This window comes from Gallus gallus, chromosome 3 (assembly GCF_016699485.2).
Source record: "Gallus gallus isolate bGalGal1 chromosome 3, bGalGal1.mat.broiler.GRCg7b, whole genome shotgun sequence".
Taxonomy (NCBI): Eukaryota; Metazoa; Chordata; class Aves; order Galliformes; family Phasianidae; genus Gallus; species Gallus gallus.
The window spans coordinates 10,828,280-10,850,304 of NC_052534.1; the positions used below are offsets into that span (position 1 = coordinate 10,828,280).

The 22,025-nt window shown below is 43.5% G+C and overlaps 1 long non-coding RNA gene across 1 annotated transcript in view; it reads right to left on the reverse strand.

The window, feature by feature from the left end:
• Nucleotides 1-22,025, reverse strand: part of LOC101751026 — a 155,653-nt gene that overhangs the window by 17,890 nt on the left and 115,738 nt on the right. Inside the window, exons 14-15 of the long non-coding RNA XR_006938985.1 lie at nucleotides 5,563-5,721; nucleotides 1,736-4,812 (exon numbers count right to left, since the gene is read on the reverse strand). This is a non-coding gene — a long non-coding RNA (uncharacterized LOC101751026). The remainder of the gene's footprint in view (nucleotides 1-1,735; nucleotides 4,813-5,562; nucleotides 5,722-22,025) is intronic.

The window sequence follows — 22,025 nt, forward strand, 5'->3', positions numbered from 1 at the left end:
GTTTGTCCAAATTTGAAAAAGGTTGCCTGCTTTTAAGCTTTCTTTCTTTCTTCTCTCACTTGCAGTCTCTCTCCTACAAGCATGCTCATGGAAGGATGAAGATGTGCAGATGGGCTGCTTGTTTTTCAGTCAGGTCACTGCATAATACAGCACTGGGAAAAGAAGCACCTGAAAGAGTATGGGAAACACCAGTGTAGGCAAAGCATTGCAGCCATCATATCTGGGCTGCCCCTACGTAGCTCAACAGAGCATCAGCCAGGGCAAAGCTTCACAGGGTTGGAGGGAAAGGGAGCTGATGAGCAACAAAGTGTTGGTAAACTGTGTGCCTTTCTGCCCTGTAAAATGGGATGAAATAAGGACTGGTGCCAGGCTCTGAGTTTGGATTATGTGAGGTACTAGACGTGCACATTCCTGCATTTCTGATGTCAAAAGGAAGTACAAACAGTATAAATATACACACCTCACACATACATACACACAAATATGAACATATATGTACATTTTCTATATTCATTTTGGTTTGCAAAGCTTGCGTCAACAGGGTCCCAGCTAATCTTTAAGCCTCCACATCTCAATCATTAGCAATTTAATCACCTTATAAACTTCTGTGGTGACTAACACCGTGTCTACGCTTTTGGCACACGATGCTCAAGAAGTTGTTTTTAGCAACAGCAGCATGTGAAGCAGAGGCACTATTTGAGAGGCTCAGAGTCCTTACAGCCATTCTTTCTCTTTGGCCTATCAACATTCTTGAGTGCTCACAGCACAGCTGCTTATGGCAGCGCCGCGCTGAGCCGCTGGACAGCCCACATATGGCTGTGTGCGGAACAATAGCAACTTGCTGTTGTTATTGTTATATGCATCACCATATGTGTTTATTAGAAACAGCAATAAAAGGATGACAGGCTCCTTCAGCTATCCCTGCTGCTTGAGGAGGAGAAAAATGAGGGAGTCAGCAGGATAAAGGGAGAGGGCTGAGAGTTCTTCCCCAGTTTTTGGGAGCTGGTGGTGAAGCAGCATGGTCCCACTCCTTGGGGAGCAGGACTGCCTACCCATAACATTACCAAATGAATACTGCCCCTAAAAATGAACAGCAAGCAGAAGTCACCTCTCATTCACTTTTGTTGGAGAACTGATGAAAACTTGGAAAAATTGAGCCCTGATAATTTGGATTTACCTGTGTACAGCCTGCCCTCAGCTGTGCAGGAAGAACCTCCCAGATTTGAAGGGCTTTGGATGAGGGCCATGTTTCATAAACACAACCATCATGAAAACAATCAGCCAGTATGGCACATGTGGGATCGCCATCATTGTTGATCCACCCTGAAACAAATCCCCAGTGTGGAGAAATACAGGCAGAGAAACCTGCTGTTTTTCTCAAATGGGGGCTGAAAGGCCACCTTGCCAAGAGAAAAACTGAAGAAAGAGAATGGGTATTTAAAGTGAAAAGAGGAAAAGAAGACAGTTGAACTGAACACATGACCCCTTATGATTACTCATCGTATCCCTCAGTTTCTACTACTTGCTATATTTTAATACAAAGAGTGAAGAAAAACTCATAACCTTCAGCAGCAAAACTAGTTAGAAACACAACATATGTTGCAATGCTGAAATGCAATGGAAAGTGAAGCAAGGACAGTGACAGCATAGTAGTGAAGTCTTAGGGTGCAGCAAGTAAGGATATGCTCAAATGCAACAGCAGTGGATACAGAAACAAAGGAAAGAATCTGCTTACCTTCAGAAGACCTCAAGTATACAGGGATCACCAACAAAACCCCCTTACCTCCACTGCCAACCCTTAAATGAGGTCTGGGAAGGGGTGAATTCTGGCTCCAAACCTTCTGGTCATTCAGGTACATTGCATACACCTGAGCTTCCCTGGGTTGGCCCTGCCTTCCCACCAGGTGCTCAATCACTGCTTCAGGCCATGACTCAGCATTTCTGCTACCTATCTAAATATGTAATATAATGCAATTTTGATATTGCTGAGCTGTCTTCAAGCATATGAAAATCAATGGGATTAGTACTTGTCTCCAAAGGCAGAAGTGAGCTGCCGAGTACAAGATCTGCACATTTTTTCCATGTTCAAATCTTAATTTTATTTTTTACAATAAATGAAGCTTCCATCTTGCTGTCTTCTTGCAACCAAAATAACAAAGTTTAGCCACTGTAAAAAATAAAATAAAATGAAATAAAAATTATTTTGCAGTGATGAGTTTTATCATTTTTACTGCAACTTTCCAATTGTTGTAAGAATGAGATTTCCTCTCTTTGCTTCTTTTTTACTTCCTACCCATAAAAGTAAAAAACTCTAGACAATGTTTTACATCCTTGAAAAGTTCCCAAAGCAGGATTTTCCAGTGCAGTTCCCACAGATGACTTTTTCTTTTTGCATCATTCACTTTTGCTATTACGCTGAAACAAGAGTGTGAAATGCTGTTACCTCTGATTAAGTTGCTAGTAGAATAAATGGTGTAGTTAAAACTGCTTTAAAAAGGGGTGTTGTCGTCTCTCCTGAAAAATACAAACTTTTTTATGGAATGAACCCAGCCACAAATTAGCTTGGAGAAATTTCTGTATTGGTTTCACACTGGTTCATAACTCAGTCTTGAGTGGATCTTAGTCTTACTTTATCAGAAGTTGTTTTCCAACAAACACCTTTAATTCCACTTCCTTTCAGTTACGGTCTCCTGAAATAGCATTTTGTGGATTAAAACTATCCCCTTCATACCTTTTAAAAGGCAACAGTAGATCAAGCATTACTGTTTCTTTTTAATTCCAAACGACTAGCTTGAATCTGTTTTGCTTATTTATTAACAGCAACCCCTATCTTGCACACACAAAAGATCATCAGAGCTTTGCTACTGAGTGAAATAAAAGCAGGATGAGACCATATGGTTCTTGTTAAATGAGCCTCATCTTCCTATTGTTAATGCTTATCTCCAAAATAAAGTATTTCTGCAGAAAGCATATTCCCATAGTATGTTCTCTTTCCAATGACCAGCTGGTTGCCAGTTTGTTATTTGCACTGCAGCAGACCACTTTCATCTATTTCTATTCCAGTCCAAGAACACCATTTGTACATTGTCCAACTTGGAAATGTTAATCTGACACCATTGGTCATGGGCCTTTTAACTTCAAGTGGCAAACTTCCAGCTAGCTGCCAGTTGAGTATTTACATTGAAATCTTTCTTAGCCCAGAAATAAACTATTTGTTCGCCGTAAACATCAGCAACATGCCAATAATTTCTGCAACACACATGGAAGAAGGTGCAGCCTATCACGCGTTGCTGCTGGCTTCTCAATAGCCTCGTAAGTAGCTCCTTGGGGAGATGCTGCTTGTCTGGAGCCATGACAAATGGATCCATTTCCCCTTGATGCGTGCACATAACTTTTATTTACATTCGTGGGAGTTACTCATGCATACTGAAAGGGAAGAAGAGTGGCCCAGAGTGGGATGGTTGGGCAAGAGGCTAGCAGCTACTCCTGAGGCCAAGGACTGTCCACAAGGGCCAAAATGTCAAGAAAACCATGCTGCAAAGAAATCCTATAGCTTAGGCTGTGCAAAGCCACAAGCACGGCACTGAGGAAACTTGTTGGGCCAGGAGCAGCCTGCACACTCCTGAGCACAGCGATCCTGAGGGATTTTGCTTCGAGGTTGCTATTGCTTCCAGCAATACAATTTATGCTTCCTGCATGAATATTACATTTTGGGCCCTTTTCAATGAAATAAAAGACCAAGAGGAAAAGTTATGCTGGGCTCTGCAATTTAACTTGAGGAATGTTAGGCAATGGGAAGGGTGTGTTTCGTGTACTTTGTTCAACTCTGTTAAAATAAAACATTTCCTTTTTACATATTCCTGTGGTGACCTGAAAATGGGAGGGGCCAAATAAAGAGAGTTCAACATGTAACCGTCAGACATGGAAAACCCCTTTTTATAGAAAAAAAGAACCATAAAAACAACAGCTGTTTTCCCCTTTGGTTTTACCTATTTGTTCAGAACATGCAGTAGTCACCTTTTGTGTTCCTGCAAGTTAAAAACATAAAAGATCATGTTAGAAGGGAACTGATCCTGTGGAGTTACTGTACTCGAAGAACCATTTGGATGTATGGCTGATCCAATGATTTACAGACTCCTTGTCACTAACCCATGTCTAAAGCTCAACACTCCCCATCCACCTGCACTTGATGACCAGCAGGAGCAGGGTGTGAGAAGGCAGCTTCTGCATACCCACATGGAATGAGCCAGGAGGTGTGCAGCACAGGTCAGGCTGTTCACCAGGACCTCGTGGGATCCTCAGCCAAACCAGGATGCACCAATTGTGAGGAATGGCAACTTGGAGCCCTTGTTCCCCTATGGACAACAACTCTTGAGCTGTGCCTCTAGAAGTCATGCAGAAAAACCCTTCATATCCACCTACAGTGACTGATAGGAAGAAGCCAACAGGCACCCACTGTTGCCAGATACTCCATGCCTTGGGCAAAAAGCAGTGCTTCTGTGAAACTGAGGGCTTGACACCCCCAGTGAGCAGCCCACGTGCTCCTGCAGTCCATAACGATTCATAAGGTGTCAATTTTAATCCTGACCTTTGCTAATTTTCCAGACCTTGTTGTCTGGCACTCTCAGCACTCCTTCAGTTTGGGAGTATGAAACATATACAAATACATAGTTGTATACACCACATCAAAATGTGATAAATGCACATTTTCTTACCTCACCTAAGGCTTCTCTTGCAATTGAATGAAGGCAAACAAAATATTTTGACGTCTTGAAATACATTCTCTTTTTCCAGGAGGGCAAATAAACAGACCTGACATAAAATAATGTCATAACAATCAGCAATGACAACTTGATTTTTGCTGCTGTAACTTGAAACTCTTCACAGAAGGTTGAAGGAACTCCATTCTGAACTCCTGGCTGCAACAAGCGCTCCACTGCTTTGGCATTGGGTTTTTCTGCATTGCTAATCCTACACGAATGCGTTAGCTGAAATAGCAAACTGTTTTCCTTGCAACACTTAAGAAAATTCTCCCTCACGCCAGCCCAGCAGTGGATGCCTTTCACTCAGAAACTGGACTGGAAATTTGGGCTCAAAGGCAAGATGAAAATAGAACCATTTGGGAAGAGATATAGTTAGCAGGGGAAAACCAGGAGAGCCTGAGAAGAGTGTTTGGGCCCTGGGAAATAATGCTGTGCTTCCAGAGAAAGAAAGTTGAGCAGTTGAAGAAAGGCTGCGAGGACATAGAATAGAAGCAGAGAAGCCTGGGGCTAATCTTTCCACTGGCTTATTTTTTTCCCTCTGTTTGTTTATTTGCTACAAGTCAGATTTTGGAGCAATTAGTAAAATATCATGCAAATATTCCCTGTGTGACTGCACATGAATAACTTTAATTTCACTAAACATTTGTCTCGTCGCTCCAAAATACATCTGCTGTTTGTGTTGAGATAATCTGCTAAAATATTGGGAAGTAAATTCAAGTTTTTATAAGATATTTATGAAACAACTTCTTATTTGTATATTAAACATCTCTGACTATCATGGCCTATTTTCTTGGCTTACCTCTTCCTTCCCCGGGAGGATGTGTGCTGTGTTTCAATTACGCACCACTTGTGAGCGATGGGGCTCAGCACCATCTTGTGGAAGAGCTCCAACTGGCTGGGAATGGCTCCGTGCATGCTGAGAATGGGAAAAGGGAATAGCACCAGAAATGCCAGCAGCCTATGATGAAAGAACAACACAAAGTAAAGCAAAATGCAAGGTTAGGCATTTGCCTAAATTCTGGCAATGACACTCTGGGTGACAGAATGGGGCTCTAAGAAGCCCTCAGCCTCAACCTTGAGATGCTCTGCCCTTTTAGGACAACCTGACTGAGCACCACCTGCAAAATGAGCATCCTCTTGCTGCACGTCCCCTGCAAAGCTGCTCCATCCCTAGACTACGTGTTAAAGTGGAGCGCACGTTTTCAAAGCAAATGGGGTGAGTGGAAGAGCGAGTGCAATGCAGTACCCCACAGCTCCCCGAGGAGATGGGGTATGAGTTGGATGATCTCTACGCAGAGCTGGACAGAGGAGCCTGGGAATGAGAGGATGAAACTGAAACATTTTAATGCTGCTTGACATCTTAACCTACAAATCTCAACACCTACACAGAAATCAGCTCAAAGAAAAAAAAAAAAAGAAGCAACAACTCAGCATGAACAACCAATAGTTTTGTTTTCCTCTTAGTCTACAGAGAAACATAAGGCATAGCTATACTGATGATGGTAATAATAATAACTAGAAAAAGTGCCCAGGGAGCTCTGTCTCAACACAGACAGCAGGTTCCTGGCTTCAGCAGAGACTGTTAAGAGGGACAAAGGATATTTTCCAAACCCAGGATGGCAGAATCCACCTGGTCCATCCTCACCCATGCAGGCTGCATGTCTTCCTTCTTTCTGCCTGTTCTCAGAGTGACACTTACCACACTTCCAGTTTGTTTTCTCCTCCGTTTGGTGAGGGCACCTGACCCTTCCTCCACTTGGCTCTGCTATCCCACACAGTTCTCCTGGAGCTGTACCTTCCTCCTTCCCCAAAGCAAGAGCTTGGCAAATGAAGAGGACCCCTACACAGCTGAGAGCACCAGACTGCTGCAGCAGTCAGGTGTGTGCTGGCGATGTCAGGTTGCAAGGCTGGAATCACTAACACTGGTGATTCCATGGCTCTATATCTGGAGACCATCACGTCAAGAATGTTGCTAAGCACATGAAGATGACACCACTTCATGATGGGAAAGGCAGTCACAGCTTCATCGAAGCAGTCTCTTTACGCATGCCCAAATATGAGGATAACCTGATTGCTATGATTTACTTTGGAACAGTTTTCCACTGCAAAAAAATTATCTGACTGGGCTTATCAAATATTATCTGCAAAAGTGCAAAATCTTTAGAACTGTGTCATAGGTACAGCTCCATGTATCCAAAACCCTGAAATGCACTTAAATGCACATATTTATTTTATTTTGCTATGCATTTCCATTATAGATTTCTCTTTTTTTTTATGTCTTGTTTAGCTTATAAAAATTTATCTGTCTATGCATATATAAACATTATGCATGCATGCATGGGTATAGGCATGCATATGTATGTATATATGTATACATAAGTACGTATATAGTGTATATATGTGGATATCTGTGTATGCATATATGCATTCACATATTAATATGCATAGGCATACACACATATAATGTATATTCATATAGACTTGTATTATGTATATGAATATATAAGCTGCACGTCTGTAAATATATATTTAGATATATAAAATGCATGCATGTGTGCATATCCATATTTATACACCCACACACATATATACGTACGTAAATCCATCTGCCTGTGCTGCATGTATATCCATCTGTCTGAACACACTGGGCTGTATAAAGGAGCCCAAGTACCAGAGCAATGCTCGAGGCACTGCGAGCTTCACAACACGTAACTCAAGGTTGGCTCTGCTCCCAGGCTGGACACATCAGCATGTCCACTTGGGCAGAGCAGCATATTATCACTACCACAAACTATAAGCTACTTTCATGACAATTCAGCTCTTCATTTAGGTGTTCTCCTGCAGTCCCTGCTCCTCCCCTCTGCCTGGATGCTCTCCCTGTGCTCCTGGGGATGGGCAGCCTCCATGTGAGCAGAGGGAGGGCGTGATGATACCCTGCACACCTGACTCCAAGTGGAATATTTCAGTGTGGAAAACTGCAGGAAAGATGTTGGGATTCATTGTGGATCCATTTGGGATGGATTTTGCTCCGGTTTTGTGGACTGTGAGCACTGACTGTAAACCAGGTCTGATCATTTGGCACAAAGCTCTGATAACTGACACAGTCCTTGCATTGAGCTGGCATATAGCAAAGATCTGCAGAGGGGAAAGGGGACATTTGGAAGGAAAATATTTATCCTTGACATTGTGTGAGAGTGGAAAAAACAAAGCGGTAGCTTCGTAATTCAAAGTCTCTGTAAAGCCACTGGGAGTCTTCCAAAGGGCTTCAATGAGAGCAGGATTAGTGTCCCCACCCTGATATCTACATAAATTTTATAGTCTTTTGCATATCAGAGTGGTGAAGCCTCTGCTCTCCTTTAAGTATGCTACAAACAGAGCCTTATCTGTCCAGAACAAACACTACAGCCCAGGCATAGGGACAAACCTGGCCATTCTCCGTCTGGGAAAGTGGTGCCAACAGAGATGAGGGCTGCCCTCGAGATGCTGTCGATAACACAATCCAGAGAACTCTTGGAATACACCATAGGTCCTTGTTGCTGTTTGCATTAACAAAACCTTCAGCATCCCTTTTGCTACAGCCTCACCCACCTCCCACATTGCAGACTGAGCGTGACGAGCTGGAATGATCCCACACTGTGTGCCACAAGGAATCCTGAGGAAAATAAGATCCCCCCACGCATGCTTCCCTATCCCCAAAACAGCCCTCCATAACAGCAGACACCGATGAAGCCATAAAAGCAAGAGCAGTAAGGTTGCCAAAGGAATACTTCACAAGTTATGGTGCTCACTGAACTTAACTCCAGTTCTTCAAATTCCACCTTCGCCTCACTTCCCTCTCTTTAAACTTCAATTTCTGTAAACAAGCTATGATGTTACCTTCTGTGTAATTTCTGTAACTTACTAGCAGCCCTCCTCTCTCCTGGGGAGTTGCTCATTGATAACTGTGTGTCTCATTAATACATCAAAACTGCTAGAAATCCAGTGGGCAATTTGGCTCATGAGACAACTGCCTAAAAGGACCTGGTTGCAGCCAGGCATATACTGCGCCAGGAGCTCCTCATGACCAGCAGGAGCAGAAGTGATACACAACGAGCAACCCTCCCCCAAATTCTCTTTTCTCAGCAATTTGAGCATATGTTGCTCCAAATAGGTACAAGGAACCCATCACTGTTTCAGAAAGAGGCACTGTCATAAAGTGGGGTTTTAGGAGAGAAATGAAATGAAGAATAAACGCTGGAGGGGGTGATGCTGCAGAGGTCCCACCAGCCTGCAGATGTCCAGGCTGTATGGTGGACAGCAACAGACACGTGAAATCAGAGCAGCAAAGGGATACAGAAATGCTACCCCAAAATGGCACACATATATTCATGAGCACACTTACAGATGTATACATAAATATACAAACGCACACATGCACATATAAAAAACCCACTGAAAACCCTAAGGATGCACATGGGCTGGTCTTCATTAGCATTCACATAGAAAAAAAAATATTTCCTCCTGTTGTTTCTGGACACTGAATCACAGCAGTGCTTTTTGCAACTTCTTGAAATATTTTCAGCATGTGCTGTCGCAGCTCTCCTATGCACACAGGGAATTATGGAAATACCAAAGACTGATGGAACTGCCAGTGCAAGTGGTGGCACACTTCTGCCTAGGCCAGGAAACAGAAGAGCATTTCAAGCTTATGCTGGAAATTCAGATTCTGTCCAAGCCTTTGGAGAGCAGATGTCAATTATGAATCACATGATTACTCTGCCATATTTTTCCTGGTTATGCTCATTGACTTAGATAAGGTATCATTTTTCACCTACAAAATACATTGCATATACAATAAATAAGACGCGCAGTACCACAATAAATATTCAGTATATATGGTGTGCACATTATAGTGGTCCTGGTAGAGTTGCAGCAGAGCAGTCAAGGCTGAATTGGTATTTTCATTATGAAGGCTGATAATTCAAGATCAGTAGCAAAAGACAATGAAATACCATCTGCTTGCACACAAACAGCTTTTACAGAGGGGTTTAAGGTCTTGATGCAAGCAGTGCTGCATAGAGGGCAAAAAAGAGATAGCTCGTAAGACATGGCCTCTCTCTCCAACTAAACTTCGCCTAATTTGCTCCTACTTAAAAAACAGTTGATGTTTTTCTAAATCTCCAGCTTCTGGAGCCAGAAGATATGGTGAGGATCAGAGCTGGTGTAGGAGATATAAAAGGAAGTTACCTAGATGTCTCTGGGATAAGAAAAAAGCTGGTGAATGTGAGCTGTCCAGCTTAACAACCCAAATACAGAAGGGATGTCTATTGCCTTCAGGTCTTCTCTACCACACTCAGGCTCCTTCACACCAAGAACAAACACCGTTGCTCAGAACTTGATGAAGGACCAGATGGTTTGGGCTGGGGCTGGTGCTGACCTCTCCCAGAGGTACAAGTAACTGGAATCAGGTCTGCACCCATTCCCTTATACCAGCCTCCAGAGCTAGTTCAGACGTAGAATATCACATACTTCCAAAGATCTGGCCTCTATCAGCATCTCTGTAACCAGTACAGCCTCTTCTCCTCTTCAGTGCTGTTTCTGCTGCAGCTTGTACATCACAGGGTGACCACAGCTCAGTGACATGCTCCTGACCCAATTATATGACCAGCTTATCCAAAGGCTTCACATCATTTTGGGGGCCAGCCTTTACCTCCCCGCTCAGCTTCCTTCAGCTGAGCCCACCAGGCAGAGGCTGCATTTTGCAACAGAGGCTGTAAAAGAGCAAGTGGGAGGTCTGGGGTTAGGTGGCAACCTCTTCTTTCAGCACAGCTGCTTGCAGAGGGCATGTCTGTTTACACCTTGAACTAATCACAGTGACAACCAGCAGTGAAAACCTGGATGTGGGGAAATCCATGGGAATTTTGCCCAGACTTTTCCCTTGAGCTGTCACACTCCATGAGGAACTCACGTGGTTCAAATGCACTCCTTCTCATATGTGGTACCTCTCCTTCCTTCCTCTGGTGAAATTTATGCATCTGAACTGATTCCAGCTCACGGCCAGCAGGCAGCCAAGCATCCTCATGGTCCTAGCACAGAGGAAGGAGGGCAGTGATGCCCCAGGGCACAAACACAGGGCAATGCCCACCTCTGCTGAGGCAACATCTCGTTGCCTGCCTTGACATTTCTAACAGGTGACTTTGTCCAGGTCTCCAACTCCAACCCTTGCTGGCTGGCGCTGTATTTATGATAAGCATTATTTGCACATCATCACAGCCTCAGCTCGGCAGCTCTCAGAGTCTGTTTCCAAAAGAAGCTGTCACAGACAATAAACACCAAAGTAACCCCACTTCCAATTTAATTGTTTTCTCAAAATATCACTAGCAATTAGACTATATTAGCAACAGATTGTTTGCAGTAGCTCGCTCTCCAAGTCCAAACTGGTTTCTTTCTGTTTTACAATCACACAAAACATCTGAAACTAGAAAGTACCTAGGGTTGTTTTTTTTTTTTTTTTTTTTTTGTCAGAGTCAGAATCAAGTAAACAACCAACATTACTTCTACAAAAGCCAAAGTGTCTGGAAAACACAGGAGAAAAATACGTGACAGCTGGAATATTTTATGTTTACAAATTTATTGTGAAAGTTTTAAGGAAATACAGTGACAGCACTGCCTGCAGTACAGCAGGGAATGACAGTCAATAAATAAAACTAAAGGGCCGTGCAATAAATAAATACAAGACTAATATATTATGTTTGTAGCAAGCTGGTCAGTCTTAAATCCTCTACCTACAGCTGAATGCTACAATAAACAAAACCCACCTGTATGCTTTTCTCTATGGGGCTGGGTGAGCCTACTTACTTCGGGTTGGGATCACCTTCCATGATGCACTGTGCTGATTGCCCATCTCAGTTTCCCCCTTGAAATAAATAAAAAATAAAATCCTAGTGCAATTTCAATGTGAACAGTGAGACCCACCTTCTCCTTTAGGTGGCACCTCTGATAAGGGGCACATAGGCTCTACCAAGACCCTCTGCACCCAGAGACATGTGTAGACGTGCACCGACAGCCACCACTTTCTATAGGAGCCATTCCGAGTGACCTGAGACCTGGCCCACCCTCAGGTGCACTGGCTTTGCCCAGTCACCTCCTGTTAGCCTCAGCCAAATGACAAGCTCTGGGCAGCCCATGCTGCGGCCACAACTCGCCCGCTGTTAATCATCCCGACAATATCAGGACCGCGGGTGCAGCCCGGAGCTATACAGATGTGAGAGCAAATGAATGTGAAAAATTAAAATAAAACAAAATAAAATAAGGGGTTTTCAAACTTATTATAGTGATAGTGTTACTTACAACAAATCTGTCTGCAGTTTTGGGGCTGCAGAGATAAAAGCCCTCAGGAAAAATGTCAGTGGCTTGAGTTTATTTATATGTAAGGTAACCATGAAAAATGCCTGCGTACCACTAATTGTAGGGCATATTTATTCTGCACAAGTTGTTTTCCACATTAGCACAGTTGTTAAAATGCAGTTTTGCCTCAGGAATATTATAACTTTATCTTCTGTAATTATAAATGTGGCTGTTGCTGGGGTACGATATACATTGAAGAAGAAATGTAAGAAATGGGCACTGCAAGGAGGAAAACAAACATAATTAAAAATGTAATGCAGTAATTATATGAAACAGACTTGGGAAGTGGAGACCCAAGGATAAGCTAGCAAAGAAGCTACCGCGTGTTAGATCCTGGGTTTAGGTTTGTATGCCCTCTCACTTCACATTTCTCCCATGGTTTTTAGCTCAGACCAACTAACAAGGACCTGTCGGCAAGGCAAACCTTTATGTGCAACACCACGTTATTCTGTGCTGTTGGGTCATAATAGTAAGGGCAATCTTACCACAGGAAGCTAAAAACAGAACTGGAGTGCATTATAGTTATAGTACAATAAATGTTTAATGAATGATGGCATCAAAGTACCTTTGGATAGGGGAGGGAATATCTTAACCCATTGTCTAGTATTATGCAAAATCCCTGACAGATCATGTCTGTCTGCATGAAGCACAGGACACGAAGGTCCCTCACCCTTAGTGAGTTTGGAGGGGAGCACAGACATGCTTTGCCCCTTCCCCACTTCCTGCCCCCAGCCTTCCAGCCAACCCAGTCCATGGGAACCCAGACAACGTTGCCCTATTGTTGTGCAGCACCTGCAAGGCAGGTTCTTGGTCTGCGTCCGAGCTCCCTGGGCACCGTGCTTACACAACACAGACACAGCGGAGACGCACAACAGAGAAATACTGGGACTGAGAGTCTGTCCCTTTCCCAGGGGAGGAGCCATTTAATGGTGCATGAAAGTGCACGGTACCGTTTCAAGGTTTTCAGGTTTTGTTTGTTTTATTGATTCCTTACTTTTATACCAAACCATGGATCACGCCATCCCGAGTTTAAAATGCAGATAACACCAAATTCCCATTAGCAACTGGGCAGGGGCCAAGCAAAACCTATTTATTGTACACCTCCTATTCACCTACACTTATCGGCAAACAATCCCAGGCCACATGGGGATTATTAGAAACCAGTCAGGTAGAAACCAGCCTGAGAAGTTCAGCACGGTCTGGAGGTTTGTCCTCCTCCGTGGTCAGAATCTGGTGGCATTTCCCTACAGTTCCTCCTGGCACACTCTGCCCCATCCCTCATCCCCCACACTCTCTGTTTTTCCTTTTTCTCCTCCAAGGGCACTTACTGCCCTCTAAAGGCTCCTCATACTGCAGTGCCCTTCATCCCACCGCAGCACTTCTTTCCCTGCCCACCCTGGTTCTCTCTCCTCTAGGTTTTGGCTGTCTTACGGTTCAGATGAACAGTGCAAACAAAACACTTCAAACTCTCACATTTTTCACTCAGGCATATCTAGGGCCAAGCAGAAAGCAGTATGGAAATGTACTCCAAGACTCCAAGACCAAAAAAATAAGAGAGGTTTTGTTGGAAGGTTTGGGTCCAATTATCTTTTGGTTTGTTTATTCCATTTCTAGTTCATGTTTGTGATATTTATATTTCCTCCTGACTCATTTGTCCATCTTCAGTATGAGCCCAGCTGCACAGTGGGCTCCAGCCATGCTGCTGCTGCTTCCCAGACACAACCATAGAATCAGAGAATCACAGAATCACCAAGGTTGGAGAAGACCTCTGAGATCATCCAGTCCAACCATCCATCCACCAACAATATTCCCCCACTAAACCATGTCCCTTAGTACAACATCTAAAAGTTTATGAATACCTCCAGGAATGGTGAGTCCAGCAGCTCCTCGGGCAGCCCATTCCTGGAGATGTCCACCAGCAACAGACACGGCCTTCCAGTTGCTCCATGTCACATCTTCCCAGTATCATCACCTGAAAATTCCCTTCCTTGGCCCATGGGCAGGGTCACCCTGCCTGTGTCACTCCTGACAGATGTCATCTTTGGGCTGTAAGGCCTTCATTGCTAGGGATGCTGCCATCTCCGCAGGCAGCGTTGTGCAGTGCATCACTGACCTTATCATAGCAAGACTTTACCCTGAATCTTTCTCACCACAGTTGAAGCCCATTACCTCTTGCCCTATCTGCAAGAGGCGTGGAGAACTGATGATTCCTCTCCTCTTTGCTGCAGTACTTCACATATTTGAGGATTGTTCTGTTGACACAGATGATTCTTGGTACTGAAAGAAGTCCTAGAAGAGGTTTATCTCCCCATTGCTGAAACCAGCATGCTTTTGGCTATAATGTTCAGCACCAGCACTTCTATTGTAAATATAATTTACAAAATGAACTGAAAACTGAGATGAAACCTCACTGAAAATCACACATTAAGGGAATTTATGTTGCCTTTTTGCTGTCCTTCAGAATACAAACAAGACTATTGTTGACTTACGTGTAATTAAAATAAAAATAAGGGGACATAGCTTTGCCTAATACCAGTGCTGAATACTCATCATTTAGGCCCCCAGAAATTATCAACGGTTTAAAAAAAATAATACAATTATTCCAGTGAAGCACATGAAGCTCTTCACAATTGCCACCAAGGATAGACCCTGAATTGGGTTTCTGCTCAACCACCTACTCACCCATCAGAAAACTGGACATCCTGTCCATCTCCTTTGGGCTAATGGGGGTGGAAAAGCCAACACACATATTTAAGTTGGCACGAAGGAGTTTGTAAATGTCTCTCCTCTTCACAACAAGTTCTGATAATTTTCGGACCATGGGTTTAACCCACAGTCCTTGCCTGGGGCAAAGGCAAAAAACAGCCAGGGAATAGATGAATGGAGAGAAGGGATATGTTTCCAATGCCACTGATGGGAACTGAGGAAATAAGGTCAATCAGTAGAAGACTCTGATGTGGCCAGGTGAGATCTATCCAAAAGGTCCTTTTTCCTTATCTGACAGAGCTCGAGTAAAGGACTCAGTACACACATGGAAAAATCTTTCCCTTGGTATTCAGCTTTGGAAAACCCAAGTTTAGTGACTTGGATGTTACAGTCTGATGACTGTATTTAGTAATCACCAATGAACATGTCTGAATGATCTTGTCTGCTTGCTTTTTGAGTCAACTTATATTTTCCAATGTGTCCAGTGTTTCTGGCCCCTTATGGACCATGGTAATGCTTTACTGTGGAGGAACAGCGTCGTGCGAAAGGGTCTATTAACTCCTTTCCTAAGTGCCAACATGCCCATTTTTCTCCAAAACAGCATTCAGTGACCTTTAAACCTCCACTTCCTTTTATCGGCTCAAGTAGTGAGGTGCACTTGTCCTCTTAATGAAGTCAAAAAGACAAGAGACTCTCACAGTGAAGTGACACAGCTCTGGCAGTTGCTGTTAGTGAAAGGCTCTTAAAATACATCCAGCAGTTCCAAACTAAAACCACATTAGATCTTAGCAAACTGCCCTTGGGCTTGCTACAATGGTGAAATTAGTCAGATCAAATATACTTTATTTCTCAACTGATTTGTTTGCTCCAAAGCCAAGCGGGAAAGTTTTCTTTTACTGTTTTTGTGTATATACACATACGTATATATTGCTCATACTTATTTATACTTTGTTATCAGGAAGTAGGATGAAAAAGTGGATGTGAAGTGGTTTAAAAGGTACTTCTCAGAACTGAAGATTTCCCTGTTTTATTGGGAAAAAACCCATGGGGAAGCTGCTTTAGCAAAATAAAGGAACAGTTGTGCAGAGCTAAAGGTGTACAAGCCAGGCCAAAATAGGCTCTTGGCTGTGGGGTTATGGAGGCAAGGTCGATGGTTATGGAGGTGAGCCTTGGGAAGTGTGGAGCAGCTAGTTTCCATCACCTGCCTTTCATACTGATCCCTGCTGCTGCCACTCCTCTTGATTTCTGTAGAAAGTCTGACAACTTGTCATTGTGTGCCCAAGGTGTCATGGAAAGGTTGTTGAACTTTGCCCATTTTATCCAAAGCAGTGCCTGGGTTGTAGATCCGTGACAATCTGAAGGAAGGATCACTCTATACATCTCACCAGGATGCATTTCCAAATCCTCCAATACAGAAGTGAGGTGCTTTTAAAGCAGACTGGAAGTCAATGCAGAAGTAGGATACTTTTCCTTGATCTAAATTCAATTGAGTGTCCTCCTGTTGACTTTGATGGGCTCTGGAGTTGGGCCCCAGACCAAGGAGACTTGATAGCTTGTTGCATCAAGTAGGAAGAAAAAAAGGCAGCTTTACTTGTGCAATGCGTGCACTCTGAAATTGAATACAGACAAATGGAAAGCTTACCATTTAGTAACTGCCTCCTGCTCAGTGAGTAGCAAAGCTTTTTCCTTTCTTCCCTCTCCTCAACAACAAATTCTCTCTAGAATTTTTTTCACTACAGCAAACGTAATTACACAACAGATCAGAACAGCTTACATAATGCCCTTTATAGAAACCTGTCTTACCTCAGAGGCATATTAGCATTTCTTATGGGTTTAAGGGGTGAGGGATTAATTACAGATTTTCAAAATATGCCTAATTAGATATTTACTGGAGGAATAAATAATTCACGTTTCATAACTCGCCATGAAATGACTGTTTCCTTTTGAAGATTAAAAATCCAAGGCTGGAGGAGTGTTAAGGTTCAAACTCTGAATAAAGGCTCCTGAACCTTCAGAGGTCAGCATTTTTCTCACATGAAAAATACAGCACAAACCCACTCCTTCACCTGAGTGACATGCAGACCCACGGAAATATCTCACTTGGCAATCCCTCAAACAAAACGAGCGCGCCATAAAAAAAAACCTGATTCACTCATTTACTTTGGCTCTTTCTTTGGTCGCTTCAGCTAGCATTTTGGGAAGCACCTAGGAGGCTGGAGAGCATGACTTACTCCCAGTCCCCTGGCTTTTGCACAGGGCCAAGCTGGACCAGCTGCATCCCCTTGCTGGGCATGTGGGGGCTGCAGCATGGCCACGAGTGGGGTGGCAAGCGGGGGCTGGCTTGCGTGCTGCTAAATGCTACATGGCACTGGGTCATCAGGAAGCATAAATCAGCCTGCCCCTTGCCTGACCTGCCCTAACATACAGCCCGTGGTTTCCTCCGGTACATTTTATTTTACCCAGAGTTAGCAAGAAGAATATCCCTTTGGCATTTAGGGAATTATACAAATTATTACAGAAGAGCAAATAAGCACCCCCGGAAAGGAAATAACTGCTTCTGAGCATTCTATAAAAAAATTGCTGCCTTCAACAACATCAAGTGCCATATAACTACCATTGCTTATAAATGTATGTACAAAAATAACGACAGATACCACAAGAAAGAAAGAAGGAAAGTCAGACCCTACGTGCCAGTACTACTGGTCTTGATTTGTGCTTTGATAGACTTACAAAGGAAGAAAGTATACTGGAGAATGAAGCTAGATATTACTTCTACACCCATATACATGACAGTCAAAATTAATTCTCCCCAGTCTTGGCATGTTATGGAAGTTGGAAGAAGGCAGAAGAATCCCTTGGATGCAAAAAACAGTGGGGTGTGGCAAGAGAGTGACCTGGCAGGGCCCAGCATTGCTCACCCCACTGCAGGACAGTCACCTATGGGACATATGGCTCCTGGCTGGCTCACACTTCCCTACTCTGTCTTCCAGCTTTGTGAAGATCCTTGAAAGAAAGCCAACAGACCACTTAGAAATAAGGGTGTACAAGAAATATTGACTATCATATATAGCAGCAATGGAGTCTACCTATACAAAAATAAACAAGATTCCTTTACAGAGGGAAAAGAAACGCTGAATTATGGCATAGGCATATAAAAAGTGCACTGTTCCGTGTGTTTTGGATAGATATATTAGAACAGCAAGTTGCTAATCAGCATTTTAACTCTTCAGAGGCAGAGCTATGTACGTAGCATAACACAAGTCAAGACGACCCAATGCTTGGTAAGACTTTGGGCCCTGCTTGGCCTTTTCCCTGTGTGTCACCTTGTGCAAGTGGCTTAATCTTTCCATGCCACACCTCCCTCAAAATGCTTTTCACTTTATAAGCTAAAATGATTGTGTACAGGCTAGTTAATCAATTTAATTGGAATAGGTGGAGAAGTGGAAATCCACTTTCATAATCACATGGGGAACAGAAATGCTAATTCCATTTTGGAGCATTTCAGAGAGTTTACTTTTTCATATGTTTTACACATTTTGCACTAGCTTAAAATTTAGATGCCTACAGAATAAATACTTTACCTTACTTTCAGTCCTGCTTTCAATGTTAATGTCCATAATAATAATGCATATTTTAAAATAGGCAAAAATATTCTGGAGAAAGAACTGATAATATTGGTACAATTTACAGAGATGACACCATTGTAAAATGCTGTCTACCAAAATATTCAGCATTCTTGGACAAAAGCTCATACATTTCATTAATATGCTATTTTATTTATAGCTACATACCAGCAATATTTACATGTAAACACACAATGTAAGTTCTAAAATCACTTACAGCAGGTAAAACACCCTACACTGATGATGTCATCAAATGGGAAACAGCAGTCAGTTCTACAAGGTGGAACAAGAAGGGTAGCAGAGCATTCTGAGACTTAAGTACAAGCAGTGAACACTGTAGGACAGATTTATAAATGTACTGCAAGTCATTTAAAAGGTATTCTCCCTCTCTCGCCCACACAATATTAATTACCTGCACCACCTTGTGCTAATTCATTTTAAGTGTAAGCACCTCAGCCAGAGGAAGATGATGTTCAAAACAAGTAGTGTCCAGATACAGTGTAAAGAAGTTATGGACACTCTGAAATTGCATTTTCAGGGAAGGGGATGGAGGGGAGAGAAAGAATAACACCTGTAAGTTATGGTTGAAACTCAGCTTCATTCTCTGAGTCATGTAAATAAATATCCAGCCAGCTCAGTCCCCATCCCACAGCTTCGGCGCAGCAACTCTAATTATTCATCTATAAACAATGCAGACAAGCCATCGCTCAGCGCCGTGCTACGCCTCATGGCCACACGCTCTGCATTCTACCTAGGTAAATATTAAAATGAACATAATCCACTATATTTTAAGGGTAAAGTTATCTGCAAAGCCCGGTGATTCATGAGCTCTCCGAATGTACATAAAGTGCTTTAGTGAAAGCATTTCCTAAGGGCCTGATCCAGTCATGCTTCTCAAACCCTCCACAGCTGTCTAGACTGGAACAGAAAGGTCATTCAGCCACTGAAGGCCAATCTATCACTCCCATTAAAAAAGAAAATACCCAAACCGTTCCAAAGGTTCAATTTGTGGATCGGTTTGGGAGATACGGAAAGAACAGCAAAGTTGCCGCTCCCCGAGGGGAGGAGAGCCAGCACAGAGCCCGCACCCTTCCTGGGGCTCCTTCTGAGGCCCTGAGCAGAAAACCAGAGTGTTCCAGGGAAACTCCAGACACAAAGCACGTCCCTTTTCCTTCTCCTCTTTTAAAACACTCAGCCAGGGCTGCAGGGCAAGCAGCCACTGTGCTCTTCCACACTGGGAACTTTGCACTCTGCTGCCATTCCCTCTGCTCTGGGAGGCTCATTCTGGCAACATCCAGGGTTTTGGTCTCATGATAGAAGTCAATGCTCAGCTCAGGAGGCACTCCCCCAGCCTATAGCTTAAGAATTGAATTTCCCCAGGCTACATGCTGCCCCTCCACCACTAAACCTTAATACAAGCCTTCAACAGAGAGCCGTGGGTGCTGGAGCTGTGCACTGCTCTCTCCCCCAGCAGTAGGCAGAGATACATAAGTCACCACTGGGCTGCAGAAGATGCTCACCAGCTGGAGAAATGCATGTCCCTGTGCTGCCCCTCCAGCAATTGTACACCGAGCTGTAAAATAACCCTCCACCTCGGGGACTGCCTGTGTGCTGCAGGCTCAGTGAGTGACTTGAGTGTCATTTAGCTTGGGCAACCAAGGCCGAAGGAGCCTCTGCAGGGGACAGCTGGGAAAGCCCAAGAAGACACTTCCTGGCTAACGAGAATGGGGCATTTTTCCACTTCGAGTGCAGGCAGGTCACCCAACTGCTATGGGTCAGCAGCAAAAGAGGACGGACCTCACTGCTCCACGAGCTTCCTCCCTCCCCAGTGCGGGGAGAGCACAAAGAAGCCAGCGCAGGGAATGACAGCACGGCTTGAAAAATGTATTCCAGCTGCTCTCCTTAAACTGCAAGCTACAGCCCAGTGGTTCGTGTTCACAAACATATTTAAAGGGGCAATTCTAGGGTCTGATAGGACCTACCACCAGATGCAGATATTTAAAAAATAAGAGAGGAAAGGGGGCAAAAAAAGGAGAGCTCCTCTTGAATCTCATCTCTTCCACTTGGATTTCAACCATCAAATCAGTTGTCAACTTTTTCCCCCTTGCTCATTAACCTTTGATGCTTATTGTACAGCCAGTTTCTGCGCTCGTGGGGGACTCAGGAGGATCAAATCATGGCATTCATATCACTCAGGGCTTAGGCACGACTTGAACCACAGTCCACAGGATAGGGAGGGAAGGGCAGAAGGCAAGGCTATTATCCCAATCCTGCCTCTTCAGCTGTTTACGTGCTTAATAAAGACTGAATGTAGAGGGAGGGGAACCCCAACTTAGTAACAATTCCCTTCACAGGTTCTACTACAATTAAAAAATAGAGGCAAGGTCATGACGAGTGCTATTGAAAATAACATACAGACCTGTAATTATAGCAGGGCCAGCTAAACCAAGGGTTAAAGGTCTCTTAATACTCTGTCAGCATTTCCACTATAACCCCTCAGTTTCAGGGGTTTACAGCTTGCACATAAATATTTGCTGCAGGCCAAAAATGGCCCTTCAAGGGGTCAGTGAGAGGAGGTAAATTTTATTTACATATTTATAAAAAATGGCCCAGCTCCATAGGAGCGGCAGGTCCCACTGGCACTGCCCTATGGGATGAGGAGGGAGCACGGGTGGGAGTGCATGGGGTGGGTGGAGGAGCTGGGAACACATTTCACCCAGAGCAAGTAGCTCCAGCTCCACAGAAACCTGCACAGAGGCAACGATGTGCAAATAGGGCATATATTATACAATGGAATCCTTAAATAATAAGGCCGTATTCCTACCATGAATTACACAGATAATCACTCCCACTGTTCAGCCAAGCATGCACATAAGTCTTTGAAAGATGAAAACCTAAGGCCTCACTAGCGTATTGGTTTAGCTTAAATCAGTACTTTAATTGATTTATTTAAGCCAGTGTCCAACCTGGTGTGACTCCCCGAATTCTGCTGAAGAGCGGTTTATTACATTTTAGTTCAAAAATGCGTATCTCCATTTTTTTCTTCCAAAAGTATTCCTTCCTCCCTTTTTTACTGTCTCTGTATTTATGTGACCCTGGGTTGACATCAGTTCAGTTCCTGAAGATTAGAAGAAGTAAAACGGCTGCAACCTTGTTCAGGGCTCCCTCCTTGAGGGAGTAAATGAGGGCAGTAGTCATGTCCCGGCCAGCTCAGCCACTTGTGACCCATAATTGCAGCTGCCTACACATTAATTAACACGCTACTGTTGTCATCTCTGCCAATCCTACTTTCTTTTCTTTAAAAGAAAATCCCATGATGCTGGTCCTTGGGAAGAAAAGAGCTTCAGAAACCCAAATTAACATCATCCACAAAGTTTGGGTGAGAAACAAAGAGAGTCCCAAAAGAATGAAAAAAAACCAAACTCCATAGCACAAACTCTTCTCTTTTTCTGGCATGATATGTAAGCTACCCATCTGACTTTTGGGAGGTCATCTCACGATTTTCAAACGCCTGCCATTAGCAATCAAAATAACGCCTGCTTGATTT